Genomic DNA, 21,594 nt, shown 5'->3' with positions numbered 1-21,594 from the left:
CGCCGTAGATAATCTTGTGGACCAGGGTGCAGATTTTGAAGTTTTTCTCAGAGGGGTTTGGCACTTTCAAATCGTGTTTTACCGAATATCTGCCTGGCTGCTGTGTTTTGGGCGGTCTGGAGTTTCTTAGTGAATTGTTCTTTACAACCCGCATAGATTCCATTGCAGTAGTCTGCATGGCTTAGTACCATTGATTGTATTTGGTTATGAAATATTTCCCTTGGGAAGAAAGGTTTTATGCGTTTAAATTTCCAAATTGAGTGGAACATTTTCTTTGAGGTGGAGTTTACTTGGCTCTCAAGTGTAAGATTGCGGTCGATTGTAACACAGAGTATTTTTATGCTATCTGAGATAAGGAGGGTGTGGTCTGGGGTGTTTATGGTTGTGGGTTTGTACTTATTGTGTTGAGATGAGAGGATGAGGCAGTGTGTTTTCTCAGTGTCCAGTTTCAGTTGAAATGTATTTGCCCACGAGTCCATGGTGTTCATACCGAGCTTGATTTCATTGGTGATTTCTGTCAGATCGTGTCTGAAGGGAATGTAAATTGTGACACTGTCTGCATAGATGAACAGGTTGAGGCCTTGATTTGATAAGGACTTGGCCAGTGGGATCATCATTATGTTGAAGAGTATTGGTGATGATGATGATCCTTGAGGTTCTCCGCAGTCTGCTTTCCACGGTGGTGATATGTTTGAATTTGATTTTACTTGGTATGCTGTGGTGGTTAGAAAACCCTTGATCCAGCTAAGTATATTTGCACCAATCCCAAAGTGGTCTAGGAGTCTTAATAATATCTTGTGGTTTACCATGTCGAATGCGCTCGATATGTCGAATTGGAGGAGAAGTATGCTTTTACATGTAGCTATTTCATGCTTGAATTTGGCCAGGAGAGTGACTAGAATAGTTTCAGTACTACGGAGGGGGCAGAAACCTGATTGTGATTCATGTAGTATTGTAGTATCAAGCTTCTTTGGGTCACAACGGTTAAGTGCACGCTCCGGTTTACTGCATGCACTTCTTTGGTCCCAGACCCTTGCACTTAAGCGGATTGTACAGTGTGTGTATGTGTATATATATATATATATATATATATATATATATATATATATATATATATATATATATATATATAGATAGATAGATAGATAGATAGATAGATAGATAGATAGATAGATAGATAGATATAGATAGATATACATTCTTTTTTTGAAACACAGCAGTCGCTGCTGTTACAGACCTAATATATGTCAGTTAAAATCATAAGTGACACAGGATTCTAGTTCAGCAAAGGGCCTGGCACAGAAAAATAATCCTAAGCCAAATATCAATGTATTCATTACTCTCTCATGGAAGGTGAGAACACTTAAATCCTGATTTTGATACTATACGGATACCTTCATACAAAATGAGGTTAGTATTCAGTGACATAGCCACTGTTTACCTTCAAGGGGATAATTTTATGAAGTTTTTCCTGGGCATAATGTCATAGGTTCGCTATATTCATGTAGGTAGTAGTCAGATACATTTAAAAAATTGAATTAGGTTTGATTTATATTAAATATATTTTTGCAGTATGACATCAATTTATATATTTTTGCAGTGAAGTCAATGTGAAATATGTATCACTTATATTATTTGTTTCTGTATGTCCTATATGGTGGACAAGATTATTTGTTCTGTATATTTTATTAGTACTATGAGGCTCGTTTTCGAAAGAGAAAAACATCCAAATTGGTATTTTTGAAACCCATTTTGCAGATGTTTAAGCAATTTGTCTGCAGTGCATCCAAATCACAAGGGAGCATTTCGGGGGTAGGTTTAGGTTGTTCCTAACACTTGGACATTTTGTACCCACAATGGAACAAAACAAAAACGTCTAGGGCTAAAACTTCAATGTTTTGGTCTAGACCTGTTTTTAGAACGAATAAAGCAGAAAAAGGTGCCCTAAATGACCAGATGACCACTGAAGGGAATCAGGGATGACTACTCCTTACTTCCCCAGTGGTCACTGACTCCCTCCCACCCCCAAAGATGTGAATAAAAATAGTACTTACTAGCCTCTATGACACTTTCAGATGTTATAGCCAGTCCTATTAGAGTAGCAAGAAGGGCCCTGGAGTAGTCTAGTGGTCAGTGCAGTGCACTGTAGAGAAGGTGACCCAGGACCATATCCCATGCTACCTGTTACACTTGTGGTGGAAACTGCGAGCCCTCCAAAACTCACCAAAAACCTACTGTACCCACATATAGGTAAAGCACTTCACCCATAAGGGCTATTGTAGTGGTGTACAGTTGGGTACAGTAGGTTTTTGGTGGGTTTTGGAGAGCTCAGCAGACAAAATAAGGGTGTAATGGTGAGATGTGTACCTGGGAGCTTTTATTTAATGTCCACAGCAGTGTCCCCCTATGGTGCCCCATTGCTCTCCTGGGATGTCTGTGTGGCCAGTCCACTAAGATTGCTGGCTCCTCCTACATCCCAATGGCTGGATTTTGTACATTTTGCACTTGAACTTTTTATTCCCAAAAAATGGAACAAAAAGATAAATGCAGTCTCAACAAACTCACTATCATTAGCCAAAAACCTCCCTTAATTTCAGGTGCACCATAAACCATATATCGTTTTTATATGACTTTAAGATAAGTAGTGCTCATGAACACTTAACTTATAAAGTCTGACAAAGATACATGCTTTTGAAGAAATAAAAAATAGAAGATAGTTTTTAAAAAGCCACAAAAAATATATATGATTGATTGTGCACCTGAAATTAAGGGAGGTTTTTGGCCAATGATTGATAGTGAGTCTGTTGAGACTGCAATAAAAGATTGTTTTATGTACACAGATGTTCTCTTAGGTCTTTTCCTCCCTTTTGCACCTTTTCAGTTCATTCACTTATACTTTTGATAGAATACTAGCACAGAGGCAGGTCTGCTTTTGACAAGCCATATGTAAGTTCACCATGCAAAGTGTGCAAGTGATAGTGTTCTATAAGTTGAGCGTATCACACATGGCCTTCCCATGCTCTGCCACGTATACACCCCGCCTTGCTGTTTTGTGCTACAGCACTTAGGCGTTATCTTATAGAAAAGCACCTAATGCAGTTGTATATGCAAGTGCCAATTAAGATTCCACTTATTATGCATGCAAGGTGTGCGTAGCTGCACATGCCCAGTTATAGAACTGCCCTTCACATTTCTACCTCCATGAATCTGTAAAATGATCTGATCTTGAATTTTCAATGGGGATTAGTGATGATGAGGAGATGCAGGAACTATTTATTCTTCCCCATTCTACCCTCTCTCAGAGTAAATGTAAGTGGCTGTTAAGACATGTACAGTATCACCTTGATGACTTGAGTGTTTCTGACAGAAAATTGCTCTTGAAATTCCCATTACCCCCACCCCCGCTAAAATAAAAGACTCAGATAATGTATGTTCAAGAGCCTGTGTGACTTTAAAAGCTTGCTCTTGCAATCAGTTATCAAAGTATACTCTATTTCATAAACTTTTTCACATTTTCCTTTTGACTTGGCAGTTTCTTTCAGCTCATTCAGATATGGCCTCCAGAAGGCTTCATTTGAAAGTACACAGGAATTCCCCTTTCTGAATGAGAATTAGGGAGTAATTTTAGAAACCTTTCCCATGTGTAGCTGTATTCAGGGTGTTTTTTGGCTGGAGAATAAGGAGAACAAAGTTCATGTTTTTTTTGTTTTTTTATAAAATACGTGCACACCTTCTCCCAAACGGCTTCAATTTAGCTGTAATTTCTGCTGATGGAAGAGCAGCCTAATGGTTAGTTCAGCAGCCTGAGAACCCAGGGAGCCGGGTTCAATTCCCACTGCTGCTCCTTTTGATCTGGGCAAGTCACTTAACCCTCCATTGCCCCAGGTACAAAATAAGTACATTGATCGTAACCACACACAGCCAGTATAACAAATCTTATCCCCCTAGTATTTTATAAAGACATATAGACTAGAAATAAGTGTCGTCTTGCCCTCTCTACCTAGGTGAACTGTTATAAAATTTCTCCCCCCATAAAAAGGACAAAACTCTGGATGACACTCCAAGGTCCATAGTACCTACTAAGATTTGGAACCTGCTTTATAACAGAAAGATAGTGAGTCTAAGCAGGTACTAATTAAGCTAGAATCACTACTGTCCAGCTCATGGATATTCCCCTGGAGAGAGGAAAAAAAACAAACAAAAAAACCAAACTCTGTGACCATGTCTGGGGAAAGGTGCCTAAAGTCACCAAAAAAATAAATAAATTAGGTTTTAATGAATTCTATTACAGCAAACAATTTTATGTGAAAACGTTACATAAGTTCAAACGTAACTTTTGCAGACTGCTTATGGACCCATGACATGAAAATCCTCGCATTCTCAACATTTTGGATCTGCTAATTTAGTCACCTTTTCCCCAAAGAAGATTCAGTCTTTCACAGTTTCACAATCCATTTTTTAACACTCTTCTGAGTAGTAGCTTTAATTATTCAAGTCTGCACTCTGCAGGACAAAACTTCCAATTCAACACTGGCCAAAAGCCCATACATTGAATGAGCACTAAAAACCCCACAAACATTAAAAATCAAATCAAACCATGTCAGGCAGAGTTTTTCAGCTATGATAAGGGAGTCTTATTTAAATGGGACTTGAATTAATGGATTCCACTGGAGACAAGTGGCTTGCCAGGGAGTGCATACACATATTAGTAAAAAATCAAGAAAAGCACAATTTCAGGGGAAACCATCTGACCCCTATTGTAGGTACATTGACATTCAGTTTTTGTCTGTACAGAAAATCAATTTTGAAAATAAAGAGTTTCACTATGCTTGTTACACTGTACTGTATGTCCTTTTAAATACAATGCTCAAGCAGAATAATACATACTACACAATGTAAAGAGTACAATATACAACTCATATAGCACGCTCCACCAAAACACATAAATTACAGCTTTGCTACTCCTGGGGAGTACTTGAGAAATAAATCTTTCTCTACCTTTCCATTAAAAGCTGTAATATAAAATGATACACTACAAGACATAAAACACATAACAACTCAGTATGAGTTGCCAGTTGTCATGTAGATTCACCCCCTTCACTCCACATTTTTACAGAATCTGCCCACTTGAGTGATGGAAACAAGGCCATTGCTCCCTACGGGCTGGGAAAAGGAGGAAGAAGTGCTGTCTCAGATCTGGCCCCTGTCCTCCTCTTTCACCACATTCCATGCCTTGGCTTGGTGGCACCTACTACTAATGAGGGAAGTGCCTCTTCTTTCCATTGATATTTCAACTGTATAGAGTATGGATTAGAGCAAGAGTGGTCAACCTCAGTGCTCGAGGGCCGCAACCCAGTCGGGTTTTCAGGATTTCCACAATGAATATGCATGAGATCTATTTGTATTAATTGAGGCAGTGCATGCAAATAGATCTCATGCATATTCATTGGGGAAACCGAAAACCCGACACGGTTACCTTCTAGATCAAATATTCTTTTTCCCTACAAACACCTGTTTCTTGTACTATTTTGCTACATCCACTTATATCTGGAAAGTGGACCCAGAACCTCTCAACGTAAGCTTGTTCTGCTAGCTTTAATTCTGGCCAAAAAAGTAATTTTACAGCATTGGGCTGGGCAACTATCCCCCCCTCTGGAACAGTGGCACAGCAGTCTGAGGCAAATGGCTGAATGGGAAGATTGGAGGATATCTGCCTTGGCCCATTGGGCATCTCAAGAGTACGGAGATTTATGGAACAATGGTATGAGGTGCTTTGTCCAGTGTGCCCCAACTCTCTGTCTCTGATATTACCTCTGTCTCTGTTCTAGCTCGATAGCAGCTGGGTATGGGGTGGAGAAGGTTGGTTGGGGGGGAGGGGAGAGGGCATATCTGCTCGCAGATATTCATAAGTTGGGAAAGAAGAGAGAGGTGTTGTTGCTGTGAGATTTCATTCTGCCGGATGTAGATTGGAAGGTTCCATCTGCGGAACTGGAAATAAGTAGAGAGATTGTGGATGCTTTTCAAAGTGCTCAGCTCAGACAAATGGTGACGAAACCCAAGAGGGAGGGAGCGATGCTGGATCTGGTGCTCACAAATGGGGATAGTGTGTCAAATGTCCGAGTGGGTGCCCAACTGGGCAGCAGTGACCATCAAACAGTTTGGTTTGATATGACAGCTGAAGTGGACGGCGGCCACTCAGAACTCAAAGTCCTGGATTTCAAGCATGCTGACTTTAGTAAAATGGGGGAATACCTGAGGAAGGAGCTGATGGGATGGGAGGACGAACGAGAAGTGGAAGGTCAGTGGTCTAGGCTGAAAGAAGCTATAAATATGGCCACAAACCTTTATGTAAGGAGAGTAAATAAAAGCAAGAGAAAAAGGAAACCGATATGGTTCTCCAAGCAAGTGGCTGAGAAAATAAAGGCTAAAGAGTTGACGTTCCTGAAACACAGAAAACTAAAGAAGAGGAACACGGAGAGGAATACCGGATGAAACTGAAAGAAGCCAAGAGAGAGATACATCTGGCGCAAGCGCAAGCGGAAGAACAAATGGCTAGAAAGTTAAGTAGGGGTGACAAAAATTTCTTCAGGTATATTAATGAAAGGAGGAAGACTAAAAAGGGAATTGTGAGAATGAAAGATGCTGCCAACCGCTATGTAGATAATGATGAAGAAAAAGCAAATTTGCTAAATAGATACTTTTGTTCTGTTTTCACAGACCACGATTGACTGGCAAAAGTGCATATGAGAATGGAGTGGATATAGCACCGTTCATAGAAGATAGTGTGTATGAACAACTTAAAATCTAAAGGTGGAAAAAGCCATGGGACAGGAAAAAATCCACCCCAGGATATTGAGGGAGCTCAGAGAGGTTTTGGTGGGTCCTCTTAAAGAATTTGTTTAAAAAATCTTTGGAAACGGGAGAGGTTCCGTGGGATTGGAGAACAGCGGACGTGGTCCTTCTTCACAAAAGTGGCGATAGGGAAGAAGCTGGAAACTACAGGCCGGTAAGCCTCACTTTGGTTACTGGAAAAGTAATGGAAGCGATGCTGAAGGAAAGGATAGTGAATTTCCTGGAAGCCAATAAGTTGCAAGATCTGAGACAACATGGTTTTACCAAAGGTAAATCATGCCAAACAAATCATGGAAGTGCTATAGACGTAATCTACTTAGATTTCAGCAAAGCTTTTGACACGGTTCCCCACAGGAGGCTCTTGAATAAACTTGAAAGGCTGAAGATAGGACCCAACGTGGTGAACTGGATTAGGAACTGGTTGACGGACAGACGCCAGAGGGTGGTGGTTATTGGAATTCGCTTGGATGAGGGAAAGGTGAGTAGTGGAGTGCCTCAGGGATCGGTGCTGGGGCCGATTCTGTTCATTATATTTGTGAGTGGCATTGCTGAAGGGTTAGAAGGTAAAGTTTGCCTTTTTGAGGATGATACTAAGATTTGTAACAGAGTGGACACCCAGGAGGGAGTGGAAAACATGAAAAAGGATCTGCAGAAGCTAGAAGAATGGTCTAAGGTTTGGCAATTAAAATTCAATGCGAAGAAATGCAAAGTGATGCATTTAGGGAGTAGAAATCCACAGGAGATGTATGTGTTAGGCGGTGAGAGTCTGATATATACAGACGGGGAGAGGATCTGAAGGCGATGAAACAGTGTGACAAGGCGGTGGCCGTAGCTACAAGGTTGTTAGGCTGTATAGAGAGAGGTGTGACCAGCAGAAGAAAGGAGGTGTTGATGCCCCTGTATAAGTCGTTGGTGAGGCCCCACCTGGAGTATTGTGTTCAGTTTTGGAGGCCGTATCTCGCTAAGGATGTAAAAAGAACTGAAGCAGTGCAAAGAAAAGCTACAAATATGGTATGGGATTTGTGTTACAAGACGTATGAGAGACTTGCTGACCTGAACATGTATACCCTGGAGGAAAGGAGAAACAGGGGCGATATGATACAGACGTTCAAATATTTGAAAGGTATTAATCTGCAAATGAACCTTTTTCCTTAGATGGGAAGCCGGTAGAACTAGAGGACATGAAATGAGATTGAAGGGGGGCAGACTCAAGAAAAATGTCAGGAAGTATTTTTTCACAGAGAGAGTGGTGGATACTTGGAATGCCCTCCCGCAGGAGGTGGTGGAGATGAAAACGGTAACGGAATTCAAAAATGCATGGGATAAACATAAAGGAATCCTGTTCAGAAGGAATGGATCCTCAGAAGCTTAGCGGAGATTGGGTGGCAGTACCTGTGGTTGGGAGAAGGGGCTAGTGCTGGGCAGACTTCTACGGGCTGTGCCCTGAAAATGGTAGATACAAATCAAGGTCAGGTATACATATAAAGTAGCGCATATGAGTTTATCTTGTTGGGCAGACTGGATGGGCCGTACAGGTCTTTTTCTGCCGTCACCTATTATGTTATGTTATATATGTATATTCTTACACGTAAAACAATGAGTGGGTTCAGCAAGGCCTTGCTGTACTAGTCAGTTATGTAATTTGTGTGTAACTTTACCATGTTTATTCTTTACTCTGAAAATGTTAACTTGATTACACTTTTTTCTGTGCTAAACAAATTAAAAAAAAAAAAAGAACCTCTCAACACCATTCCAGAAAGCAGAACAGTTATTACACCAGGTATTTGTGACCTAGATTGGACACAGCTGGTGACAGGATTGGCTGACCTTTAGTCTGACCCAGTATGGCATTTCTTCTATGCTTATCTGCACACTGGCCATCTTCCCAGAGTAGGCAGTCACGGCTGAAACGGCAATGATGTTTAAGAGGACATGGGATAAACCCAGAGGATCCTCGGGTTCTGAAAGTGGAATGTGCAGAAAGCATAGCCAAGCAGCACATGTTTAAGTGGTCATAGGGCCACTCTTACCTAATTCAAAAGAGTTTTAGAGATGCCAGAATGTACGGCAAAGTGGTTAATATGAAATTTTAGAAATCCTTGTGGTAACACAGGCGACTGCATGGTCATGTTTTTTTTTTTTTTTGGCAGAGCGTGATGGCATTATTGACTAACAGCTGCAAATTCTCAAGTAATTATAAGTCCGGCTTGTGGAAATGTGGGCAGTCACATAGCCAAGTCTGTTTGGCAGGTTCTGCTGGGGATCTAGCATAAGTTTGGGTAAGGACTATAATAATAATAATAATGCAGACTATTGAAATTATTACAGAAGTTTGTGGTCAGGCATGAGAAAGACAGGTGCTACAGGGAATTGAATGTAGTTACTGTATGCCTAGGGCAGAGGTTTCAGAGGGGGTCCCAAAACCCGCTCGCAGGCTGTGCCTCCTCTAGCTCTAGATAGGCTTGGGGTCCCCTGTGGAATGGGGGCACATGACAATTTTCCAGACTGTATCCCTGTAACAACGACCCCGTCTACACAAGCAAGTGTAGTACAAAAGACGATGACAAAAATGACTGTCCTCGGTAAGAAAAATCTTGCAAGTCATCACTCTAAGTGACTGGCAGAAGGGATATGTCCTTAGCAGCACAGATAGAATAACTGTGCAGAATGGATTAGCCTGATGGACTTTTTCTAATGTCAATCACTAAAATACTAGAAAATCAACTTGACCAATGAGAGACAGATGTAATATAAGCTTCTGGCTGGCAAATGAAATGACATCAGTGGTAAACCACATGACTTATCTCCATGCTGGATATGCAAAATTTTGAACATCTGATTGCTGCTATCTTGGTACTACTTGTGGCCTGGCCACATATCTAAATACACTTTTGGTGAAATGAAGTTCCTAATAATAGCAATGTGTACAGATTTAAAAAAATAAATAAATAAAATGAGCAAGCCTTGAACTGGTCTGATGGCCCTGTGGCAGTGCTGTGCACTGCCTTGCTGGTGCAGCAAACCCAGGTTTAATTCATGACTTGGTTTTGCTGCTGGGCCAGTTGTGGATCTTGGCGTGTTGGCCATGCCTCAACAGCAAAACAAGCCAGCTGGCACATAGCACATTTGTACCAGACTTCAAAGGGAACCACAGATGGGCTGACTAGGAAAAAGTGAGTGGCATAATGGGAAAAATATTAGCGGTTCCAAACGGAAAGCCAGAGCCTAAACCCTACTGAAGAGCAGCAAAGAAGCTGATGAAAAGGAAAAATATTTTAAAAAAGGATCCAAAAAAGGAAAACTCTCATTAAAATCTTAGCCTTTTAAATGTTCTTTCTTACTGTAGACTCAGCATTTCAGAAAACCATAAGAACAAACTTTTAATGTTTCTTACTCCCTGCATACATCTGACTCTGATAATAAATTTAAACTGAACTAAGAGAACAAATAAAATCTACTCAGCCAAGCATATGAATCTTTGTAGGATCTGACACTTACTGCTCACCAGACGCAATGAAAACAGGGGAAATCAGCATGTGAAAACACCATTAAGACAGAAAACTGTCAGTTCACTGACTTTCCTACAGAACCTTTCTTGAGGAACAGCAGAATTGGGTAACATCAAATCTGAGAAAGGCAAGTTGACAAAGTCAATCAGGCTCACAAAGTGGAGGAGTGGCCTAGTAGTTAGAGCACCGGTCTTGCAATCCAGAGGTGGCCGGTTCAAATCCCGCTGCTGCTCCTTGTGATCTTGGGCAAGTCACTTAACCCTCCATTGCCTCAGGTACAAACTTAGATTGTGAGCCCTCCTGGGACACAGAAAAAACCAGTGTACCTGAATGTAACTCATCTTGAGCCAGGGGCGTAGCTATGTGGGGCCACGGGGGCATGGGCCCCCACAAATTACGTCCTGGCCCCTTCTACATTTGACCTCCCCGCCCCATCATCAGGTACCCAATCCCCGCCAGCCGAAGAGTCTTCTTCAGTGCCGGTCGACTCCGGCGCCTTCGTTGTGTGATCATATGTTTCTGACGCCTTACGTCCTGCACCGTGCATGTAGTCCCATGCAGGATGTAAGGCATCAGAAACAGATGATCACACAACGAAGGCGCCGGAGTCAACCGGCGCTGAAGAAGACTGTTCGGCGGGGATTGGGGACCCCCACCAGCAAACAAGGTACCTGATGCAGCAGTGGGGCAGGGGGTTGCAGCGGCCTTGAGCTACTAATGAAAAAGATGTGAGCAAAATCTAAATAAACAATAAATAATACCAATATAGAGGAGAAACAGAACCTGTTAAACGCCAGTTTTCACTTTACTGTGAGAATCTCCAGAAATGTACTAAATTGGAAAACTAAAAGCCTGCATATTTTTAGCTAAGTTTACAAATTGATACAGGATGAGGAAGGGAATTGTGGCAATGTATGATTTCTCTTTTTGTATTTGGTATCACTCTCCAGGTTGGTTTTCTAATTACTGCTAACAAATGCTTTGATACTCCTAAGCAAATCTCCCTGTCCTACTTGTACTTTAATTTCCTAAAGTATCCCTTATAAATCTGCTGCTGAAAATAACTGGTTAGCGTCAAACTCAAACCGGTTATTTTGGGGCATTCTGAGGCAGAGGCAACACCTGGCCGGTAAACTGCTGATATTCAGAACTTAACTAGCCAGGTTAACCGCATAAATAGGACCTTATAATCTGTATGTAGTAACCTATAGCCGGTTAAATGTTGACTATCACACTTAACTGGGTTATGTGTTAGCCGGCTCCACAAACCCTGAAATTCCATGCTCGTACCCAAATATGGCCAACCATTGACTTTTCGTATTTAACAGCAGCAGCAGTCGTCAAACCGCTGATCGCCACTGGCTGAATAGCAACCCCACTGTGTATGTCTTCAAATCTGTGTTTTCTTCTTCTACCTAGGAATGAGATTTTTATAGCACCTCAGTGTAAACAATGTTCCAGTCCCTCTTTCCAGATTAACCCACTGTGTCTCCTCTATATGTTGCAAGCTCCTTACCTTGCATGGAGATGTACATATACTTTTACTCTATATGAAAAATTCCAATTTTTATTCTCCACTACTAGCTTCTAGCATTTCTGTAATTGCTAGATTTCATTTGTTGGAGTTAGTACTAAGCTACTAACATTTGTTCAACACCAGTAAAACACAGGGCTGGTCATGGTCAGCTTAGTTTATTCAGTATATAGCCATGTCATTGATTGGTTTATATTATATACATATCTTTGAAAGGTTTTGTTCTAAATGATTTCCCAATCTAAGATAAAACACTGTTGGGAATGAAGAACAATCCCATCTCTTGAAACCGAGGCTAGAGTACTGTACTAATTACAACATCTAATACTGCAATCAATGGAAATCATGGTTGAAAGATACATGTTTAGGATATAAGGTTAAGTCCACCAATTTGATGGTTATTTTTTTCTTTTTAAAGGCAGGGAGGAAATCACTTCAACTGAAAAACAAAAAAGAATAGTAGAAAGTAATCTAGAAAATTAAATGAATCAGACAAGACTTCTCTCGCCCTCTCTTATGTTCTCTCAAATAATTTACTTCCTTTGAAATGAAAATTAATACACATAGAAATGTAGCCTCACTGGAGGCGTTAACAATACTGGGAAAAAGAAAAGAAATGTTTCACCGACAGACTAACTACATAATTTCAAAGTATGTCTAGGAATTCATTACAAAACATTTTCTGTTTGTGAAAAAAGGTAGGCATTTTTCTTCTTAGTCTTTAAATCAAATTTTAATTAAAAAGTAATGTTACAAACATAAAACCATATTTCTTGATCTAAGAGTAGCTTGCTGTTAGTGGGATAAACAAAGATAAAATTCTATGGCATTTTTTATATAAAATATGCCTACTTAAATTACGACATTACCAGGCGCTTTAGATCTACAGAAGCAGACATAACCCCTTTGTCATCAGGTGCTTTAGATATTCAGAAGCAGACATAACCCCTTTGTCATCAAAAATAAGGGGGTGTTTTACAAAGATGCACTAGCGTTTTAACACACATTAAAAATTTGCATGCGCTAACTACGTAGATACCCATAATATTCCTATGGGCATCTACACCTTTGTAAAAGGGGCCCTAGGTGAATGATAAAGCCAGACAGGTAAGAAGTTTACAAAGTATGGCGGAGATGCAATGGGTTAATCTGGAAAGAGGGAAGAGAATACTTGTTTACACTGGTGTGATTATACAGATCTTCTCAGGTAGAAGAAAACACATTTAAGAGTCCCCCCCTCCCAAATTGATTAATTAGGAAGTAAATTTAGGTTTAATAGTTTTTCATCCTAGAGAAGCATGAGGCCCTCAGTTGTAGCTTGTCTACTTTATATGTAAATCTGGCCCTGGATCCAGGCACAGTGACGTTCCAACTATGGCCATATCATCCTGGGTGTGCTTGAAATTGGCTGAATATTATGCCTGCTTCTCCTTGGAGAAGGCATGTAAGAAAGTTGGGATTTAAACAGTTGTAGTCTTCTTAGTAGTGGCTGTCTTTTCTTTACCAACTATAGGTCTGAGTGCATCACTTCAACTATAAAGTCGATTCCTAACAGTTGCCAAGATTCCTCAGACACGGTTCTCCTGAACTACAGAGTAATAGACGAGCCACCATCATTTTGATATACCTTATATCTGCACTGAGGATTTTACTTTCCCTCAATGAGTACAACCATGTATTGTGCATTTTCTGACAGTATCTACTCCCCTTTCAATCTCTTCTGTATTTGCAGTACTGGCAGAGCTTTGATACGGTTAACAGGAATTTTTTAAGGGAAGGCAGCAGACAAATCTGGTGAGGTCTGAGCTACTTGCTTATGAGGATATGAATCGGGACTGCCAGTTGAACTCTCATACTGAAAAATTATGTTTCTTACCTGATAATTTTCTTTCATTTAGTTGCAGCAGATTAATCAAGGTACTTGTGTCCATCTACCAGTAGGTGGAGATAGCACTGAATTGATCTGCCTTATGGGATGGAATTCTCCCTGGTCAATCAGTATTATAACATTTCTCCTCCCCCCACAGAACTGTAAAACAGATAAGGCTAAATCCAACACACCACCTAAAAATTAAATAAAGCCGCATGATGGAGAGAAGGAATAGAAGTCACCAAAAATTACAGTCGAAAAAAATAGGTTGAGGCCCTGGATTCATCTGCTGCAACTAAAGGAAAGAAAATTATCAGGTAAGAAACATAATTTTTCATTCCTTAGGGTCAGCAGCAGATGAATCCAGGTACTTGTGGGATGTAGCAAAGCAGTCTTTACATAGAGTGGGAACTTGAAGAACTCTTGGAAAACACTGATGCTTCCAAAGATGCAGTCGCTCATATGGAGACCCGGAACTGAAAGGACAGGAAAAGGAAAGATCATCAGAACACGCAGATGCCTAACATCTGTACTCCAGAGAAAACCGAGGAGTGTACGCCCAAGAAGGCATGATGCCACAGTTAGATGTTGTCTGGAAGACAGCCGGTGTGGAACACCCACTAGCAAAACGTGGACGCAATAGCCTTCCCAATCTAGTGAGGAAGCGTAGCTTGGAAGTAGATTTCCCGGCTAGAGGACTCCTAGATCACGCACAAGAAACAGCGCTTCGAAATGCAAAGGAAACTTCCAAAAGAAAAAAAAAACGTCAGGGTCATTGCCACTGAGAAAGCAGTGCCAGAGCTAACACAGAACAGACTATGCCAGCAACAGAATGCTAGACTTGCAACAAGCTGCTGAGGAAATCCACACTTGGAACGTTAGTATCATGGCATGGAGAGAGCTAATCCATCCATGCCAAGAACTACTTGCTAAGGTAAGCTGTATAGCAGAGTGAAGCAAAAAAAAAAAAAAAAACCACCCCAAGGAAAAGTGAGGAGTACCAGCTTCTAACCTGTGAGCTAGAACGTGATATCAGCTGCCTTCCAGAAAAAACTGTGGCATGTTTAAAAGCACTGAACCACCACCTTAAAGAGAAAAAACTCCAGCCTAGGAGAATTTTATAATTATTTATTATTTATTTACAACATGCAAGTACAAAGTCAAATTCGACAGGATAGTAAACTCCTGTGGAAGGAAGGGAACATGAGAACAACCTGGAAACCAGGAGAGAGGGTTCCTCTATCCCACAGTCCCCAAGAAGGGCAGGGAGAGTGGGGAAACATGCCTCAGGCATGAGAAAGCTGGCGGAAATACCAAAAGACCAATATTACATTAACCAGTGCAAAAGATATAGCTCACAGCACAACCAGTGCTAATACCCCAGTGAGGAGAAAAATTAAAGGAGTGGATACAACACAAGACAGGGAAGGATTCCTACGCTGCTCACTCTTGTATTGCTACCGGCAACCAGGAATTTGGGTAGCCTGCAGGGAACCGTCAGTGGCCACATTGCCAACCAGAGGTAGTGAAACCGAAAAAGTACTAAACCATTCAGCCCACCCCAGACAGCTGCAAAGTGTCAGCGCAGACCATGCTTACAGGAGAGCTAAACATAGTAACATAGTAGATGACGGCAGAACCCATCTACGGAAAAGGTTCTTTTGCAGATTAATACCTTTCAAATATTTGAATGTCTGTATCATGTCACCCCTGTTCCTCCTTTCCTCCAGGGTATACATGTTCAGGTCAGCACGTCTCTCCTCATACGTCTTGTAATGCAAATCCCATACCATTCTCGTAGCTTTTCTTTGCACAGCTTCAACTCTTTTTACATCCTTAGCAAGATACGGCCTCCAAAACTGAACACAATACTCCAGGTGGGGCCTCACCAACGACTTATACAAGGGCATTAAATCCTCTTTTCTTCTGCTGGTCACACCTCTCTCTATACAGCCTAGCAACCTTGTAGCTACGGCCACCACCTTGTCACACTGTTTCGTCACCTTCAGATCCTCAGATACTATCACCCCAAGATCCTTCTCCCCATCTGTACATATCAGACTCTCACTGCCTAACACATACGTCTTCCGTGGATTTCTACTCCCTAAGTGCATCACTTTGCATTTCTTCGCATTGAATTTTAATTGCCAAACCTTAGACCATTCTTCTAGCTTCCGCAGATCCTTTTTCATGTTTCCACCCAACAGGTGGTAAGCCTTCCGCTCTCCTCAGAGCACCCCTGTGGTTTAAAACATTGTAAGAAACTAACGGAGACTCAAATGTTCCTACCAAATGTGAAGAATACCCAGGGCCCCCAAAAGAGATTCCCTCCTAGGACCTTGGTCCCCAAAAGCACTGTGTGGAGGCTGCTCAAGGGTCATAAAAAATATGGGTGACCCCACTGTGAAAGCAGAAGGAAACCAAATGCTCTAAAGTCCCCTATGTCATTGGGATGGGAATCGCCTGGGGAGACTCCCTGAGTTAAAAGTAAACCCCGCACCCTTGCAGAGATTAGGCAACTGCCTAGTGCTCAGCATAGAAGGGCTTGAAAACTCAGTGAACCCCCTTATGAAGGGCTGGCAGAGGGAGGACCATTGGGTCCTCCGCTCATGGGCACTCTGTCCTCAAAGACCTTCTGACCCCAAAAGAACCGTCAGCCTACGGGACCCACTCCAAATAGGAAGAGAGAAAGGAAGCAGTACCGCTCAACAGAGTTGAACGGCCTCTCTTCTCTACACAGCAGAATGGGAGAAGAAAAAACCCCAAAAGGCAAGAGCGATACTGAAGACTGTTAAAAACAGGCAGTGTCTGAAGCACTTATAGAAGGGGCTCACTGCAAGCTTCGCTATTTTTTTTTTTACACTTAGAAAAAAAAGAAAGCCCTCTCCACCTCTGAGAAAAATTCCATAACATCAGACATTGTGGAGTGAAGCATCTGGTCAGGCAAGCGCTGAAAGAACCAGAGTATGCTCACAAAATGGCTGCCGATACCCAAGAGGAACACAAACTCGTGCTCCTTTTGCGCAGGAAAGAACAAGGCCCTCCCGGAACAGTGGTGTACACCTCAGACTAGCTCACAGAACTAGTAGCTGAAATAGCCAACAGCACTCACTGCGACCACCACGGGAGTAGCGCACAAACCCCATAGCAAAATAACTAAATGCCACAGCAGAAAGGAGGAAGAAAGGGAGAAGAAAAAAAACAACACTCATCCTAGGAGGCCAGTGGGCAGCCTGCTAGCCGTGATATGTAGTCTAAGGAAGCTGCTAACCTCTCCACCATCAGCCCTGATACTGGGAGCACCAGTATCCCTCCTGAAGCCATGGATAGCAGCACCTCTGCCTCCAAATCCATGCTTTAAGGGCTTCCCTTTTATTTTTTAACCATATGGAGGAAGGAGAGTGGAGACAGGGCAGGAGAGGGCAAAAGGGTGGGGGAGGGACCTGGGGTGACCAGGTGTACCCCCTAAAGGTGCCACCACTCAGCCGCACACCCCAAAGCTCTACTGAACTGAGAGAGCCAGAACAGGAGCTGGCAACAGATGAGACCAGGAGCTCATGACAGACCGTCCACCACCTGCTGGAGATAGAGAATACTGACAGACTAGGAAGCATTCCGTCCCATAAGGAAGTGCAATTCAGCGCTCTCTATCTCCACCTGCTGTTAGATGGACACAACCCACAAGTACCTGGATTCATCTGTTGCTGACACAAAGGAATGTTTTATGGATTTTAAGAATGAGGGATTTTGTACTTGAGTGGTCTTAAAATGTTGTAGATTGCCTTTAACAGCCACATGGCTGAAAAGGCAACATATAACACACAACAACAAAAAATCTCTCTCATAGCTGACGGCACTATAAGGCCTTAAAAAGCAAAAGCCCTTCTTATTCTGTGCCTACGGGTGAAAGCCTATGGTACATCAGATCCTGTTAATTTTCAGTGTTAATTTGCTTTCTAATTTAGCACAAATCATCAGCAGTGTAGTGGAATTCGTGGACCAGTTTTGGTTTAATTAGGGTCTATAGTTTTATAAAGGATAAAGGGTCATGGATTTGATATACTGCCTATGAGTGGTACTACCAAATTGGTATAAATTTATTATACACAGGTATTTTCTCTGTCCCTAGTGGCTCTCAATCTACGTTTTGCACCTGCGGCAATGGAGGGTTAAGTGACTTGCCCAGAGTTACAAGGAGCTACAGTGGGAATTGAATCTAGTTCTTCAGGCGTTTATATTTTATGCTTTTATTTTAAAACTCAAATTTCTATGGGGTCAATATTCAGCTGGCAGCAGCGAGCGTTTTGCTGACCAATGCCAGCATTATTCCCAGGTATTCAATGCTGGGCCATGTCCAGACTTCGGCACTGAATATCAGGTTTATGCGGCAACGGCTAAGTCGATATACAGAACTTAACCAGCCATGGGTTGCTGCATAAAGATAGGACTGTGGTTTATGCGGTTACCCTAGCCACGTAAGTGTTGAATATTGGCAATTAAGCGGCTAAATGCCGACTCCACCCCTGAATGCCCCAAAATAGCCAGCTTTCACTTAGGTGCTAACTAAAAATTGGTAGATAGCCCCGAACAAACAATTTAACTGGTCAGCAGCCATTTCTCGCTTGTTAAATCATTTTGAATATCAAATGGTATATTTTTAAAATTCACTTAAATGATCCGACTCAAAATTTTTAATTTTTTTTCCACATCAATTCAGGTGTTTTCTCTTGGGTCGATATTTTTCCACAAGACAAGTGCATTCTTGAAACCGAACATATTATTCCTGATAAAAAAACCACAAACACAACAAACCCCAAACAGCCTTTTATATACTGGAACCAGAGATGGACTAATAAAAATTGTAAGCCATGGTCACAATCTGTGAATCTCTTACATAGTAGCATAGTAATATAGTAGATGACGGCAGAAAAAGACCTGCATGGTCCATCCAGTCTGCCCAACAAGATAAACTCATATGTGTATACCTTACCTTGATTTGTACCTGCCTTTTTCAGGGCACAGACCGTACAAGTCTGCCCAGCAGTATTTCCCGCCTCCCAACCACCAGTCCCGCCTCCCATCTCCGGCTCTGGCACAGACCGTATAAGTCTGCCCTCCACTATCCTCGCCTCCCAACTACCAACCTCTCTCCCCCACCTGCTCCGCCACCCAATCTCTTGCCTATTAATACATGATTTCTTTGTGTGACTGTGATTATCCCAACAAATTCCACTCACACACCATCATTTATAAATCACTGTACTGGGATCCAGCAACGAGTTCACTATTTGGACAGTCTCTCCTCCAATAAAAGGTATTCACACTCAGGAAAATCCTCCCTCTCTCATCCTGCTCAAAATGGATTCTTCTAGGACTGCACACACTCCCTTCAAGGGAAATCTATCCACCTAAGAAGCGATAGAAATATCCTACACCACAGGAAATACAAATCAAAGCTCACTAGTGAGTCACAGTTCATCTCTGCTTCCATTCTCTGCATCTAGGTTTTATTAGAATTGTGTTTAAGCCTCTTTAATTTGAAAGAAAGAGTTAGATAGAGCCATGCACAGATGGCAAGAGATACCATGCTCTGTTTGATGCCTGTACCATATGTTATTTTTTTTAAATTTAATTTTTGGAGCTTATTCTTTTCAAAGTTGTAGTACTGTTCCCTATAAAGAATTTGGAGAAAACTATTTTGTATTAATAAAAACATGAAAAAAAACCCAATTTGGTGCATGCAAAGAAGTTTGAAGGCCATCACCCTGTTAAATCTCTCTTACTCATTTTCCTTACTGTGCAGTTCTTTTCATGAAAAAACTAAAGAGAGGGAAAAAAAAGATTTCTTAAGGTACACTTGTCATTTACTCTGCAAGCGATAATTCCTCACCTTTTTTTCCCCCTCATTTGTTCACGACCTGCTGGGAAAGACACCAAAACAATCAAAATTGAATCAGAAACTCAGCAACTTTTCTATAGCATCTGGCATGATAAAAGCCTCATCCCCACAGGGTTCCTTTATACAAACAACCGGAAACTCCTGTAATGAGCTATCAGTGTGTTCAGTGCTCAACAATGCACCACACTGTCAAAGACAAGGCAAAAGAAGAAGAGAGGTAAAGGATTGTGAGAAGTAGATTCATAAATAGCATAAAGACATTCTAGAATTAAGACCTAAGATTCTCAGCTTCTTAGTAAGACAAACACACAGAACAATATTTTACTCTACCTAGCTATGGTCTGACAATTACTGTTATGTAAATATGCTCTCATTTCTTCCACATTAATCTGATAGGCAGTACTGAGGTATATTATTTCTGGGATCCTCTGTAGGCAAGCTCTATCAGCTCCTGTTAATTACCAAAGCTCTGATTTAAAAAGGCAAATAATGAAGGGGGAAAAAAAGAAGACAGGGTTGTGCTACTGCCCATGGCAAGAAAAAATAGGAGGAGGGAAGGGATTGATACATAGATAGGAAGAGAAAGAGAGAAATGGGGAAAGGACAGAGCAAATATACAAACTGCTACCACGTCACAAATATCTCCATGATTTTTGAATCAGAGTATTTCAGGCTTGTCAAATATCATCCTTTTTTTTTTCTTTTATGCAAATAACCCCTCAGCTTAGCCTTTAATTGAATTTCAAGTTTTGTTCAAAATTATACCAGTATATTTCTATTCTGTGTAGGGGGATTTGCAAATTAAGTATCCACTGTATATTCCAGTCTCATCACCATCTGGCTTGAAGTCTGGTCAAATCTGTCTGAGGCAATCAGTATTCTAACCAAGTCAGGCTTCCTGTGCAACTGTGCATAATGTCAGCAATCTGGGAAGGAACCTTCTTCCATATAACTATCTTGTAAGTTATGTTTCAAACCAACGAGCTTATCACAGTGATGAATCAGAGCTACACCAGCCCTAGACCTGGTGTCAACTAAGGGCACCCAAATGTAGCAAAGATGTACATACCTTACTGTATTCTCAAAGTGGTACACCTAAGTGGCAGCCCCTCCTATGCGCCACCCATGTGAATATCCCCTTGCATTGACGAGTTATGGGGCTCATTTTCAAAGTACTTAGATTTACAAAGTTCCATAGGTTGCTATGTAACTTTTAAGTGCTTTGAAAATAGGCCACTATGCTGTAAAGAAAAGGTTTTTTTTGACTGAATTTATGAGAGCTCTTTTCCTTTATTAATTTTAACAAAGCAGGCAACAAACTAGTTGAATTGTTTTATTTTGGTTTCTGATTTTAAGTTTATTCTCAAACTTTTTTGAATATATAAAAGGTAAATGAAAATTGGTTTTATGAGTGGTTAGAGTTAAATTAAAAAACGTAAACGCGAAAAGGCTTTTTTTAAACAGCCTTTTATGATTTAGAGAACTTATAAGTACATGCACATAGTCATACCTACTCTGAGCAGATAGAAATTTATGCACTACTAAGTCACACCAGGAGATTATTTATAAAGGCAATCAGGTTCCAATATATTACTTTTGACATTTCATGCAGGCGCCCTGTTATAAATATACCATATAAGGAGGTAATTCCATTAACAAAGCACCAGGGCACAGAGATTCCTATGTCATGACTATTTATAAAGGCATATACTTGAACAATCACAATACCTTCTCAGATACAGATTTACGCATAGAGCCCTGTAGAAACCTCACCTCAAATTAATATACTTCAAAGAACAAAAGCAAAATTTTTTTGGACCCACAGAAAATCTGCAACCACACTAGAAAGAACATAAAACAATTATTAAATCACTGGTTCCATTTCAGTTACAGAAAAAAACATTAAGGGAGGAGGGAGGGGGAATTCATC

The 21,594-nt window shown here is 41.2% G+C and overlaps 1 protein-coding gene across 3 annotated transcripts in view; it reads right to left on the bottom strand.

Annotated features, from left to right (window-relative positions):
• ELMO1 (engulfment and cell motility 1) overlaps positions 1–21,594 on the bottom strand; it is a 683,834-nt gene that overhangs the window by 212,579 nt on the left and 449,661 nt on the right. The gene's annotated exons all lie outside the window — the stretch shown is intronic.

Source organism: Microcaecilia unicolor, chromosome 1 (assembly GCF_901765095.1).
Source record: "Microcaecilia unicolor chromosome 1, aMicUni1.1, whole genome shotgun sequence".
Lineage (NCBI taxonomy): Eukaryota > Metazoa > Chordata > Amphibia > Gymnophiona > Siphonopidae > Microcaecilia > Microcaecilia unicolor.
The sequence above is the reverse complement of the archived record's forward strand: the minus strand, read 5'-3'. Positions and strand labels throughout refer to the sequence as shown.